At 37.0% G+C, this 12,436-nt stretch overlaps 1 pseudogene; it reads left to right on the top strand.

Annotated features, from left to right (window-relative positions):
- Positions 1-4,626: 4,626 nt before the first annotated feature.
- LOC140628988 (U4 spliceosomal RNA) lies at positions 4,627-4,741 on the top strand (annotated as a pseudogene).
- The last annotated feature ends 7,695 nt before the right edge of the window (positions 4,742-12,436 follow it).

Below are 12,436 nucleotides of genomic sequence, written 5' to 3'. Positions count from 1 at the left end.
AGGATGCTCTTTAACCTCCAAGTATTTTAGTTCCTTACAAATTTTCTCTTGCGATTGAATTCAAGTTTCAAGGCATTGTGGTCTGAAAATATGCAGAGAATAATCCCAACCTTTTCATACTTTTTGAGACCTGATTTGTGACCTACTATGTGATCTATTCTGGAGAATGTCCCATGTGCATGTGAGAAGAATGTGTATTCTGTTGCTTTAGGATGGAATACTCTGTATATATCTGTGAAGTCCATCTGGTCCAGTGTGTCATTCAAAGCCCTTGTTTCCTTGATGATCTTCTGCTGCTTAGATGATCTGTCCATTGCTATGAGTGGGGTGTTAAAGTCTCCTACTATTGCTGTATTATTATCAATGTGTTTCTTTAATTTGGTTATTAATTGGTTGATATAATTGACTGCTCCCAAGTTAGGAGCATAAATATTTATAATTGTTAGATCTTCCCGCTAGATTGACCCTTTAAGTATGATATAGTCTTCCTCCTCATCCCTTACTGCAGTCTTTGGTTTAAAATCTAATTTGTTAACTGCAGGGTATTATGCTGAGTGGAGTAAGTCAATCGGAGAAGTAGAAACAGTATATGGTTTCATTCATTCAGAGAATATAAAAAATAGTGAAAGAGATTAAAGGAGAAAGAAGAGAAAATGAGTGGGAAATATCAGAGGGTGACAGAACATGAGAGACACCTAACTCTGGGAAATGAACAAGGGGATAGTGGAAGGGGAGGTGAGTGGGAGGATGGGGTGACTGGGTGACAGGCCCTGAGGGGGGCACTTGATAGGATGAACACTGGGTGTTATACTATATGTTGGCAAATCAAACTCCAATAAAAAATATACCAAAAAAATCTAATTTGTCTGCTATGAGGATTGCTACTCCAGCTTTCTTTTGAAGTCCATCAGCATGACAAATGGTTCCACCTCCTCATTTTCAGTCTGGAGGTGTTTTTAGGTCTAAAATGAGTATCTTGCAGAGAGCATATATGCATGGGTCTTGCTTTTCTATTCAATCTGATACCCTGTGTCTTTTGATTGAGGTATTTAGTGCATTTACATTCAGAGTAACCATGAAAGATATGAATTTAGTGCCATTGTATTACTTGTAACATCACTGTTTGTATAGAATGTCTCTCTTCCTTTCTGGTATCCTGCTTTGTGTTCTCTTTTAGCTTATATGTTCCCCCTTAATATTTCTTGCAAGGTTGGTCAAATTTGTGAATTTGATCACAAATTCTTTTAGTTTCTGCTTGTCCTGGAAGCTCTTTATCTCTCCTTCCTTTCTGAATGACAGCTTTGCTAGATAAAGTATTCTTGGCTGCATGTTTTTCTCATTTAGAGCCCTGAATATCATTCCAGCCCTTTCTGGCCTGCCAGGTCTCTGTAGATAGGTCTGCTGCCAGTCTAATATTTCCACCCTTATAAGTTAAGGACCTCTTGTTCTGAGCTGCTTTCAGGATCTTTTCTTTGTCTCTGAAATTTGCAATCTTCACTATTATATGTTAAATTGTTGACCTATTTTTATTGATTTTTGAGTAGTGTTCTCTGTGCCTCCTGGCCATGAATGCCTGTTTCCTTCCCCATATTAGGGAAGTTCTCGGCTATTATTTGATCAAATATACCTTCTCTCCCTCTCTCTTTTTCCTCTGGAACCCCAATAATTCTAATATTTTCACTTTATGATATCACTGATTTCTCGAAGCCTCCTCTCATGATCTGTTTTTCTCTCTTTGTCTCAGCTTCCTTACTTTCCATCACTTTGTCTTCTATCACCGACTCTCCCTTCTGCCTCAATTACTGTAGCCATTAGAGTGTGCATTTTAGATTGCATCTTAGTTAAATATTTTTAATTTTGACCTGATTAGATTTAATTATTTTATTTCTGACTAAAATAATCTTTAGTGTCTTTTACGCTTTCTTCAATGCCAGCTAGTATCTTTACATACATTTTTCTCAATTCTAGGTACAACATTTTACTTATATCCATATTGACTAAATTTATAGCAGAGTATTACCTCTGGTTCTTTCTTTTGTTGTGATTTTTCTCCTTCTAGTCATTTTTCCCAGAGAAGAATGGATGAATGAGAGAACAATATCGTAAATATCAGCCACAATCCAAGCGAAGTATACACTAGACAAATCTGAAGAGATCAGAAACTGAAAAAGAAAAAAAGGGGGGGAGAAGTGAGAATATAAGCTAACAGATACTAGATTCCAAAATTGTGAAGAAAGAAAAAATACATATACAATAATAAAATCAAATACAGTGAAAGGAAGCAAAAAAATGAAGAATATATCTCTAAAATGTAAATGTAAAAATGAAAATTTTTAAAAGGCTAAAAAAGAGTTGATAAAATAAACTAGTTGAAAAGGAAAAAAAGGAGAAGAAAAAATTAAACTGAAAGACTAAGGAGTCATGAAAAGAAAACTCAAATTCTATACACTATTTTCCCCTAACATAGGAGTTTTTCAGTTCTGTGTGATCCATAAACTTGGTATTAGCCTGTTTCTGCTGGTCTTTTGGGGGATGGGCCTGTTGCCGATTCTCAGGTGTCTTTGCCTGAGCAGAGTTGCACCACCCTTTGCCAGGAAGCTGGGGTCAGTTTAAGCTGCTTTGGGTTGCCCTACGTGGCTTTCATTCCCTGAAGGTTTTTGACACTGCTTTAGAGGATGAAATAAAAGTTAAAATGGCAGGGCCATAATCACCAGCCCCCAAGCTAAATAATTGCAGCTCCCACTCTTCAGTGCACCCTCAGAGAAAAGTAATCACTTTTGTGTGCACCAAACTCTGTAGACTCCTGCAATGCACACCCGTACCAATCCTCTCAGTGGGGGGTGAGGGGTTCTCACTGTGGCTTTGCTGTTCACTATGCCCTGCTCTGTAGAGATTGCCCAAACCTGTGCATACCTGTGCCACTCCTCCTGGGGGAAGGAGGAAGCCTCCACTGCGTTTCAGGGCCCTGCTTCAATAGCAGTCCCCTGATCATGCCATGATTCATGGTTTGGCAAGACCTAGCTGAGAGTGCACTCCAGAGCTCACTAATTGTAGCTGGCTTCCTCACTCCAATGTCTAGGAACTCTGCTGCACTCAGCCATCTTCTTTCCTTTTGTGTCCCTGGGCATCCTGAGGTCTCACCTTCCCACCTAGGATTCTGCCCCACTTTGCCACCTGAATACCTTTCAGGCAGGGAAGTCCCTCACAGAAGCAGCCTTCTACAAGTTCCAGTTTTGCACTCCATTTCTATATCATTTTCCAGCAGCCATCATACAGAGGTTCCCTCCTCTAAGGTTTATCTTCTGATATATCCCCTAGATTCACTCTCCACACCTCCTGCCTTGCAAAAACTGGTTGCCTTTCTATTTGTAAAATTACAGCAATCCTTTTCTTAGATCTCAGGTTGAATTCACAAATGTTTACAATGATTTGATAGATACGTGGCTGAATTCAAGGGACCAGATAAAATGAGGGTCCCTTACTCTTTCACCATTCTCCCTCCTCCCAGCCCACAAATGACATATCTTATAAGTAGTTAGTATCCACAAAATATAAAGAACTTTTAAAACTCAATGCCCAAAACACAAATAATCAAACTGAAAAGTGGGCAGAAGATATGGATTGACAGTTTTCCAAAGAATACATACAGATGGCCAATAGACACATGAAAAAATGTTGTACATCACTGATCATCAGGGAAATACAAATCAAAACTACAATGAGATATCATCTCACACTTGTCAGAATGGCTAAAATCAACAACACAAGAAATAACAGGATGCAGAGAAAGGGAAACTTTCATGCACTGTTGGTGGAAATACAAACTGGTGCAGCTTCTTTGAAAAATAGTATGGAGGTTCCTCAAAAATTTTAAAGTAGAACTAAGCCTATGAGCCAGCAATTGCATTACTAATTATTTACCCAAAGGATACAAAAATACTAATTGGGAAGGATACATGCACACTGGTGTTTATAGTAGCATTATCAACAATAGCCAAATTGTGGAAAAAACCCAAATGTCCATCAAATGATTAATGGATAAAGAAGATGTCATATATATATATATATAATACTACTCAGCCATAAAAACAAATGAAATCTTGCCATTTACAACAACATGAATGGAGCTATAGAGTATAATGCTAAATGAAATAAATCAATCAGAGTAAGACAAATACCATGTTTTCGCTCATAGGTGGAATTTAAGAAAGAAAACAAATGAGCAAAGGGAAAAAAAGATAGAGGGAGACAAACCAAGAAATAAATTCTTAACAACAGAGAAGTAACTAATGATTATCAGAGGGAGGTAGGTGGGGGGTGGGTTAAATAGGTGATGGAGATTAAATTATACATTTATCATGATGACCACTGAGTAATGTATAGAATTGCTGAATCGCTATATTGTACACTTGAAATTAGTATAACACTGAGTGTCAACTATACTAGAAATAAAATCTAAAACTTAATTTAAAAAATTTTTAAGACATCACATGAAATCTATAGATCAATATCCCTTATGAGAAGAGAACACAAAAATCAACAAGTACTACTAACCAAATAAAACAACTTATCAAAAGGAATATACACCATGACCAAGTGAGATTTATCTCAGGAATGCAAGTGTGGAGCTTTGCACAGTGGCAGTATCGTAGCCAATAAGGTTTACCCAAGGTGTGATTATTGCTAATAGGAATGCAAGTGTGCTTCAAGATATGAAAATCAATGTAATTCATCACATTAATAGACTGAAGAAAAAAATGCGTGGCCACCTCAATAGATGGTCTGATAAAAAACATTCAATAAACTAGGAATAGAATGGAACTTCTTTAACATGATAAAGAGCATTTATGAGAAATGCACTGCTAACATTATACTCAGTGGTAAAAGACTGAAATATTTCCCTTATGATCAAGAAAAATATAAGGATGCCTGCTTTCATTACCACTATTCAACATTGTACTGGAAGTTCTAGTCGGTTCAAACAGACAAGATAAAGAAATAAAGCACATCTAAATTGGAAAGAAGAAGTAAAAATATCTCTTTTTACAGATGACATGCTCCTATACATAGGAAATCCCAAAAAGTCCACGAGAAGTCTACTACAGTCAATAAATGACTCAACAAAGTTGCAAAGTACAAAAATACAAGATTAGGCCACAAAAACCAGTTGTATCTTTATATACTTGTAATGAACAATCCAAAAGGAAATTAAGAAAACAATTCCATTTACAACAATATCAAATAGAATAAAATACCCGGGAATAAATTTAAGGAAAGATGTAAAAGTTTATACACTGAAAACTACAAAACATTGACGAGAGCAATGAAAGAAGTAAATAAATGAAAATACATCTCATGTTCATGGATTATTAGACTCATTATTGGTAAGATGTCAGTACTACCCAAAGCCACCTACAGATTCAATGCAATCAGTATCAACAATCCAACAGGCTTTTTATCAGAAATGGAAAGCTGATTCTGAAACTCATATGGAAGCACAAGGGGCCAAAATACTCAATCTTGAAAAAGAAGAAACAAATTTGGAGTACTCATACTTCCTGATTTCAAAGCTTACTAAAAAGCTACAGCAATCAAAAGAGTGCAGTAATGCATAGAAACATATATAGAATGAGCACTGGGTGTTATACTAAATCTGCAAATTGAATTTAAATAAAATATTTTAAAAGAAATAGATATATAGATAAATGGGGGAAAAGGATAGTCCAGCAATAAATCCATACACATATGACTAATTGATTATATACATGGGTGGCTAGTCCATTCAATGGGGAAAGAAATAGTGTTAGCAAAACTCAACTATTGTGACCTTGCATTTAGCAACAGATTCTTACAAATGACACCAAAAGTGGAAGCAATAAAAGAAAAAATAAACTGGGGATTTCACCAAAGTTAAAAACTTTTGTGCATCAAAGGACATTATCAAGAAAGCAAAAATACAGTGGTCAGGGCAGCCCCGGTGGCCCAGTGGCTTAGTGCTGCCTTCAGCCCAGGGCGTGATCCTGGGGACCCGGGATCAAATCCCATATCGGGCTCCCTGCATGGAGCCTGCTTCTCCCTCTGCCTATGTCTTTGCCTCTCTCTCTCTCTGTGTGTCTCTCATGAATAAATAAATAAAGTCTTTTAAAAAAAATACAGTGTTCTAAGATGGTGACATAGGAAGACTCTGAACTCACCTCCTTCCACAGACACATTGAATCTATACTTACATATAGAGCAATTCTTCCTGAAGAAGAACTGAGGGCTTATTGAACAGCTTCTGTGCACACACACAAAAATGATATAGGGACCACATAGAGAAGGGTAGGAGAGATGGAGACACAGTAACAAAGGGAACTTTACTCCCACTGCAACAACCTGAGTATAGAAAATATATCACTGAAGGACCTATGCACAGACTCACATACCCTGAGGTGCACCTAAAAAAGGCAGTTTAAAAAAGCAACTAAACTCTAAGTGAATAAAATCCATTTACTAACTCTAGAACATCTGCCAAATGGGCAGAGAACTGTTGTAACTCTCCCTGGTATCAAAGGCACTTGTTAGTGACATTTTTATCCTCCCATCTCCATCTTGATAGTATGGATGGAATCAGGGTCCAGGCTCATTAACCTGTCTGCTAGGGATGCTTCAGCTCACCCTGGGCCCCTGGACCACACCAACTCCAGCCATGCCCCCTAGTTGGCACAGCACAGCACATCCTATACACAACACCCCCAGCTCTAGCCATCCTTCCAAGGAAGCCCTTGTGCAGCACATACTAGAACCCTCCCTAGCCTATGCCCATCCATCCATCACAGTAAGGTGGCCCCAATATAGCACAACCCAGAACACCACTCATCCATGCCCATCCAAGCTCCAGCTGTCCCATCAAGATGGCCTCAGCATGGCATACCCTGGGACTGTCCCAGCCCATGCCCACTCCAGCCCAGGCTACCCTGACAAAGAAGCCATGATGCAACACATGCAAGACTACCTGATCTACACTAGATCTGGCCACTCCCCTAAGGTACTCTCAGCATGCATGGCCTAGAACACCTTCCAACACCCATGTCCACTCCAGCTTCAGCCATCCCACCAAGGCAACCCCAGAATGGCACAATCAGAGACTACCCAGCCTGTACCTGCTCCAGCTCCAACCATCCCTATAAGGTAGCCCTAGTGTAGTATGCTCTAGGACTCCCTAGTCCATGCCACTCCAGCTCCAGCTATCCCAGCAAAGCCATCAGACACATGCAGTCTGCACAGCGGATGTTTCTGCAGAAAACCATTCTTTCAAGACTAGGAAAGGTAGCTGTTCTGCTTAATTCATAGAAGCAAAAACAAAGAAAAACAAAATGAGGAAACAGAGAAATATGTTTCAAATGAAAGAAGAAGATAAAACCCCAGGGAAGAAAACCTAACAAAAGAGAAATAAGTAATTTACTGATAAAGTTTTCACTGTAAAGTAATAAAGATGCTCACTGAACTCAGGATAAGGATGGAAGAACATAGTAAGAATACCAACAAATAAGGGCACCTGGGTGGCTCAGTCAGTTAAGAGTCTGCCTTCAACTCAGGTCATAATCCCAGGGTCCTGAGATCAAGCCCCACATCAGGCTCCCTGAACAGCAGGGAGCCTGCTTCTCCCTCTCCCTCTGCCATTCCCCCTTCTTGTGGACTCTGGCTCTCCCTATCTCTCTGTCAAATAAATAAATAAATAAATAAATAAATAAATAAATAAAATCTTTAAAAAAAGAATATCAACAAAGGTTTTTTAAAATATGATAACAAACCAATTAGAGCTGAAGAATACAATAACTTAAATACAATAACTTAAACGAATCAATAGCTCATCAGATGATACAGAAGAACAGATCAGTGATCTGCAAGATAGGATAGTGAAAAATCACTCAATCAGAAGAGGGAAAAAAAGGAATTTTTTAAAAATGAGGATGTGGTGCCTGGGTGGCTCAGTTGGTTAAACATCTAACTCTTGATTTTGGCTCAGGTCATGATCTCAGGGTCATGAAATCAAGCCCTACATTGGGCTCCACACTGAGCATGAAGCCTGTTTGATTCTCTCTCTCCCTCTCCCTCTGCCCCTGCCTACTCCTTCTCTCTCTCTCTCCCTCAAAAAATATGAGGATAGTTTGAGGGACCTCTGAGACAAAAGCAAGCATACTAACAATCACTTTAAAGAGGTCCCAGAAGGAGGAAAATGAGAGAAAGGGGCAGAAAACTTATTTGAAGGAATAATGGATAAAAGATTCCCTAACCTAGGGAAGAAAACAAATATCCAGATGCAAGAAGCACAGAGTCCAAAACAAGATGAATTCAAAGAGATCCACACCAAGATATATTATAATTAAAATGGTAAAAGTTAAAGCTTAAAAAAAAAGAGTCAATGGCAGCAAAAGAAAAACAAATAGTGACATACAAGAGAAAAGCCATAAGATTTTTCAGCAGAAATGTTGCAGGCCACAAGAGAGTGGCAGAATATATTTAAAGTGCTGAAAAGGAAAAACTTAAAACCAGGAATACTCTATCTGGCACGGTTATCTCTCAGTTGAAAGACAGAGGTTTCCCAAACAAGCAAAAATTAAAGAAATTCATCAGCAATAAAGCAATGTTTTAAGAAATGTTAAAGAGTCTTTTCTGAATGGGAAAGAAAAAGCCATAACTAGAAGTAAGAAAATATATGAAATCTTAAAATCTCACTGGTAAAAGCAAATATATTGGAAAGGTTTTGGATCAGCCACTGAAAAAGCTAGCATGGAGGTTAAAAGACAAAAATGGTCAAATTAGCTGTAACTACAAGAACTTAAATGTTACACAAGATAAAAAGATGTAAAATAGGACACCAAAAATATTAAAACGTGGTAGGAGTAAAAATGTAGTGCTTTTATAATATATACAAACTTAAGCAACTATAATCTTAAAATAGACATATATATATGAATCTTATAACCACAAAATAAAAACTTACAATACATACACAAAAATAAAGAGAAAAGACCCCAAATATTACACTAAAGAAAACCATCAAGAAAACCACAAGGAAAGAAACCAAAAGAATACTAAAAGAACAGAGAAGAACTACAAAAACAACTAGAAAACAATAAAATGGCAACAAATACATACCCATCAATAATTACTTTAAATGTAAATTCCTAGGAATAAATTTAACCATGGAGGCAAATATCTATACACTAAAATTGTAAGGCATTGATGCAAAACATTGAAAAGAGTACAAATAAATGGAAAGTTCTTTTGTGCCCATGGATTAGAAGAATGAATATTGCTAAAATGTCCATACTACACAAAGCAATCTAGAGATTCAATGCAATGCCTATTATAAGTCCAATGACTTTTTCACTGAAATAGAACAAATTTAGAATTTGTATGGAGCCACAAAATATTCCAAATAGCAATATCAATCTTGAGAAAAAAGAACAAAACTGAAGGCATCACACTTCCTGATTTTAAACTATATTACAAAGCTATAATAGTAAAAATAGCTATTAAAAATGATGAGATCTTGCCTTTTGTAACAACATGGGTGGATCTAGAGGATATTTTGCTAAGTGAAGTCATAGAAAGACAAATATCATATGATTTTCCACTTTCTTCTTGTAATTGATTTCTAACTTCATACTGTTGTGGTCAGAAAACATGCTTGTCATGACTTCAAACTTAGACTCATTTTGTGATCTTAAATGTGACTATTCTGGAGAATGTTCCATGTGCACTTGAAAAGAATATATATTCTGCAATGTTTGAATAAAATGTTCTATATTTATCTATTAAACCTATCTGGCCTAATACGTCATGTAAGGTTGATGTTTCCATATTGATTTTCTGCCTGGATCAAATTATCTATTAATGCAAGTGGGGTATTAAAGTAACCTATTATTGTGTTACTGTCAGCTTCTCCTCTTATGACTGTTAATATTTGCTTTATATATTTTGGTGTTCCTATGTTTGGTGCATAAATACTTATGAATATTATATCTTCTTCTTGCATTGACCCCTTTATCATTATATAATTACCTTTGTTTTTTGTTACAGTCTTTGTTTTAAAGTCTAGCTTGCCTCTATATGAGTATTGCTACTCCAGCTTTCTTTTTGTTTTCATTTGCATGGTATATATTTTTTATCACTTCACTTTCAGTCTGTGTGTGTTTTTAGATCTAAAGTAGGTCTCTTGTAAGCAACATATAGAAGGATCTTATTATTTTTTATCCATTCCTCTATCCTATTTCTTTTGATTGGAAAATTTAGTCCTTTTACATTTAAAGTAATTATTGATACGTATATGCTTGTTTGCCATTTTCTTAATTGTTTTCTGGTTGTTTTGTAGCTCTTCTCTATTCTTTTCTTATTCTCTTGGTTTCTTCTCTTGTGGTTTGATGGTGTTATTTAGTGTAATGATTGGGCTCTTTTCTCTTTATTTTTGTGTATCTATTGTAGGTTTTTGTTTTGTGGTTACCAAGAGATTAAGTGTAGTACTGACATAAAAATAGACACATAGATATGCAGTGATTCTAAATATAAAGATATACATAGAGATTAAAAATAAAAGGATTACACTTCAATAAAAAAAAGTTTAAGATAGATAACTACCAGGGTGCCTGGGTGGCTCAGCTGGTTAAGCATCTGCCTTCAGCTCAGGTCATGATTTCAGGGTCCTGGGACTGAGCCTCACATCAGGCTCCCTGCTCAGCAGGGAGTCTGCTTATCCCTCTCCCTCTGCCCCCTCCCCTGCTTATATGTTCTCTCTCTCTGAAATAAAATCTTCTTTTAAAAAATAGATAACTACCAATGTGGCTCTATTCAACACAAAATAATAATAATAAAATAAAATTGTTACAAAAAAAAGGTTTTAAAAAGAGGTATTTCTAGCTTAGAGATCATCAATTATGAGTCACTCTCCTTGAGAGCCAGACATTTCAGCATTCCACAGGGCATTATAGTGACAGATTAATCTTCCTGGTGAACAGACCTCAGTAAGTAATATACACCCCATGTGAAGCTCTTATCCTTATTAGGTCTGTTGAACAATACTCAATTACCCCATATGCTCCTCAAATCAGCTCTGCAGCAGCCTCAGGGTTTTAAAAGCTCATGCTCTATCTAACACAGGATGTGGAGCAGTTGTCTCAGCCTCCTTCTACAGCAGCATTTCAGAGCCAAAAATAGGCATTATAGATTAAAATCCAGGAGTCTCAAGGCAATCTAGAATCACAGGCCTAACGTATAATCAGGATACTTAGAAAATTTCTGTACCTCCATGGAGATGTGGGAGATTCTGAGGGCAGAGAAGTAAGCTGTGTTTTAGACATGTTACAGCACACACACACACACCCAAAAAAGAAAGGAACAGAATGGAACAAGATATACCACACTAACACTAATCAAAAGAAAGATGAAGCTGAAGAAAGCTGAAAAAGTTTTCTTCAGCTGAAGAAAGCTGAATTAAAAGAAAGCTATAAATTTCAGACAAAGCAGACTTCAGACCAAGGAAAAATATCAGGGCTAAAGAGGAGCATTACATGATGATAAAGGGGTCAATTATCCAAAAAGACATAACTATCCTTAATATGCATGCACCTAACAACAAAGTACCAAAATATGTGAGATAAACACTGATAGAACTGCAAGGAAAAATAGATAAATCCCCTATTATAATTTGAGACTTCAACATTCCTCTTTCAGAAACGGACAGATCCAACAGGCAGAAAATCAGTAAAGACATAATTGGATTCAATAGCACTCAATCAACTGGATATAATTGATATCTATAGAATATTTCAACCAACAATAAGTTGAAGAGAGCTAGTAAAATGGTTGAAGATACAGAATTATGTGCACATGGGTGGAGGTGATAAATCACATAAATGTCTGAGGAAGCAAGATAGAATGAGATACAGAGCTTGGAGAGAGAGATACACACACAGCAGGAGAAGCTATACCCCCACCAGTGAGACAGAGGAAAGGAGTAGATAACAAGTCCAGATAAAATTGAAATTTTAAGTAGTAAGAGAGGAAGTTGAGAGAGGTCTTGCCTGACTATCTCCACATTCACAGTCAAGTGGGAAATGAAGTCAACTTCCACAAATGAAAAGAGAAAGGATAGAAAAAGAGATTAAGAATAAAATTGAAAACACAGAATAGCCCCTAAGAATGTCAAAAATGACATACAGAAGGGATGCTGTGCAGCTGGTTGGGCCTAGCTGAGAATGGGAAACCATAAATTTCTGTTAGCTCCAAATTGATGTGTGTATGTGTATGTGTGTATACATGTACATGTGCATGTGTGTTTTCCAACAGCCTGAGTGTTGAGCCAAGAAATGGTGAGAACTTGGACTTACCCTGGGTTGCATCTCCACAGGGCAAGTGTAGCAAAGGGAGTAGGAAATATGGTGAGAACGAATGA

The sequence above is a fragment of the Canis lupus genome, chromosome X, assembly GCF_048164855.1.
Source record: "Canis lupus baileyi chromosome X, mCanLup2.hap1, whole genome shotgun sequence".
Taxonomy (NCBI): domain Eukaryota; kingdom Metazoa; phylum Chordata; class Mammalia; order Carnivora; family Canidae; genus Canis; species Canis lupus.
Note: the sequence above shows the minus strand (reverse complement) of the source record. Positions and strands in the feature narration are given on the sequence as shown.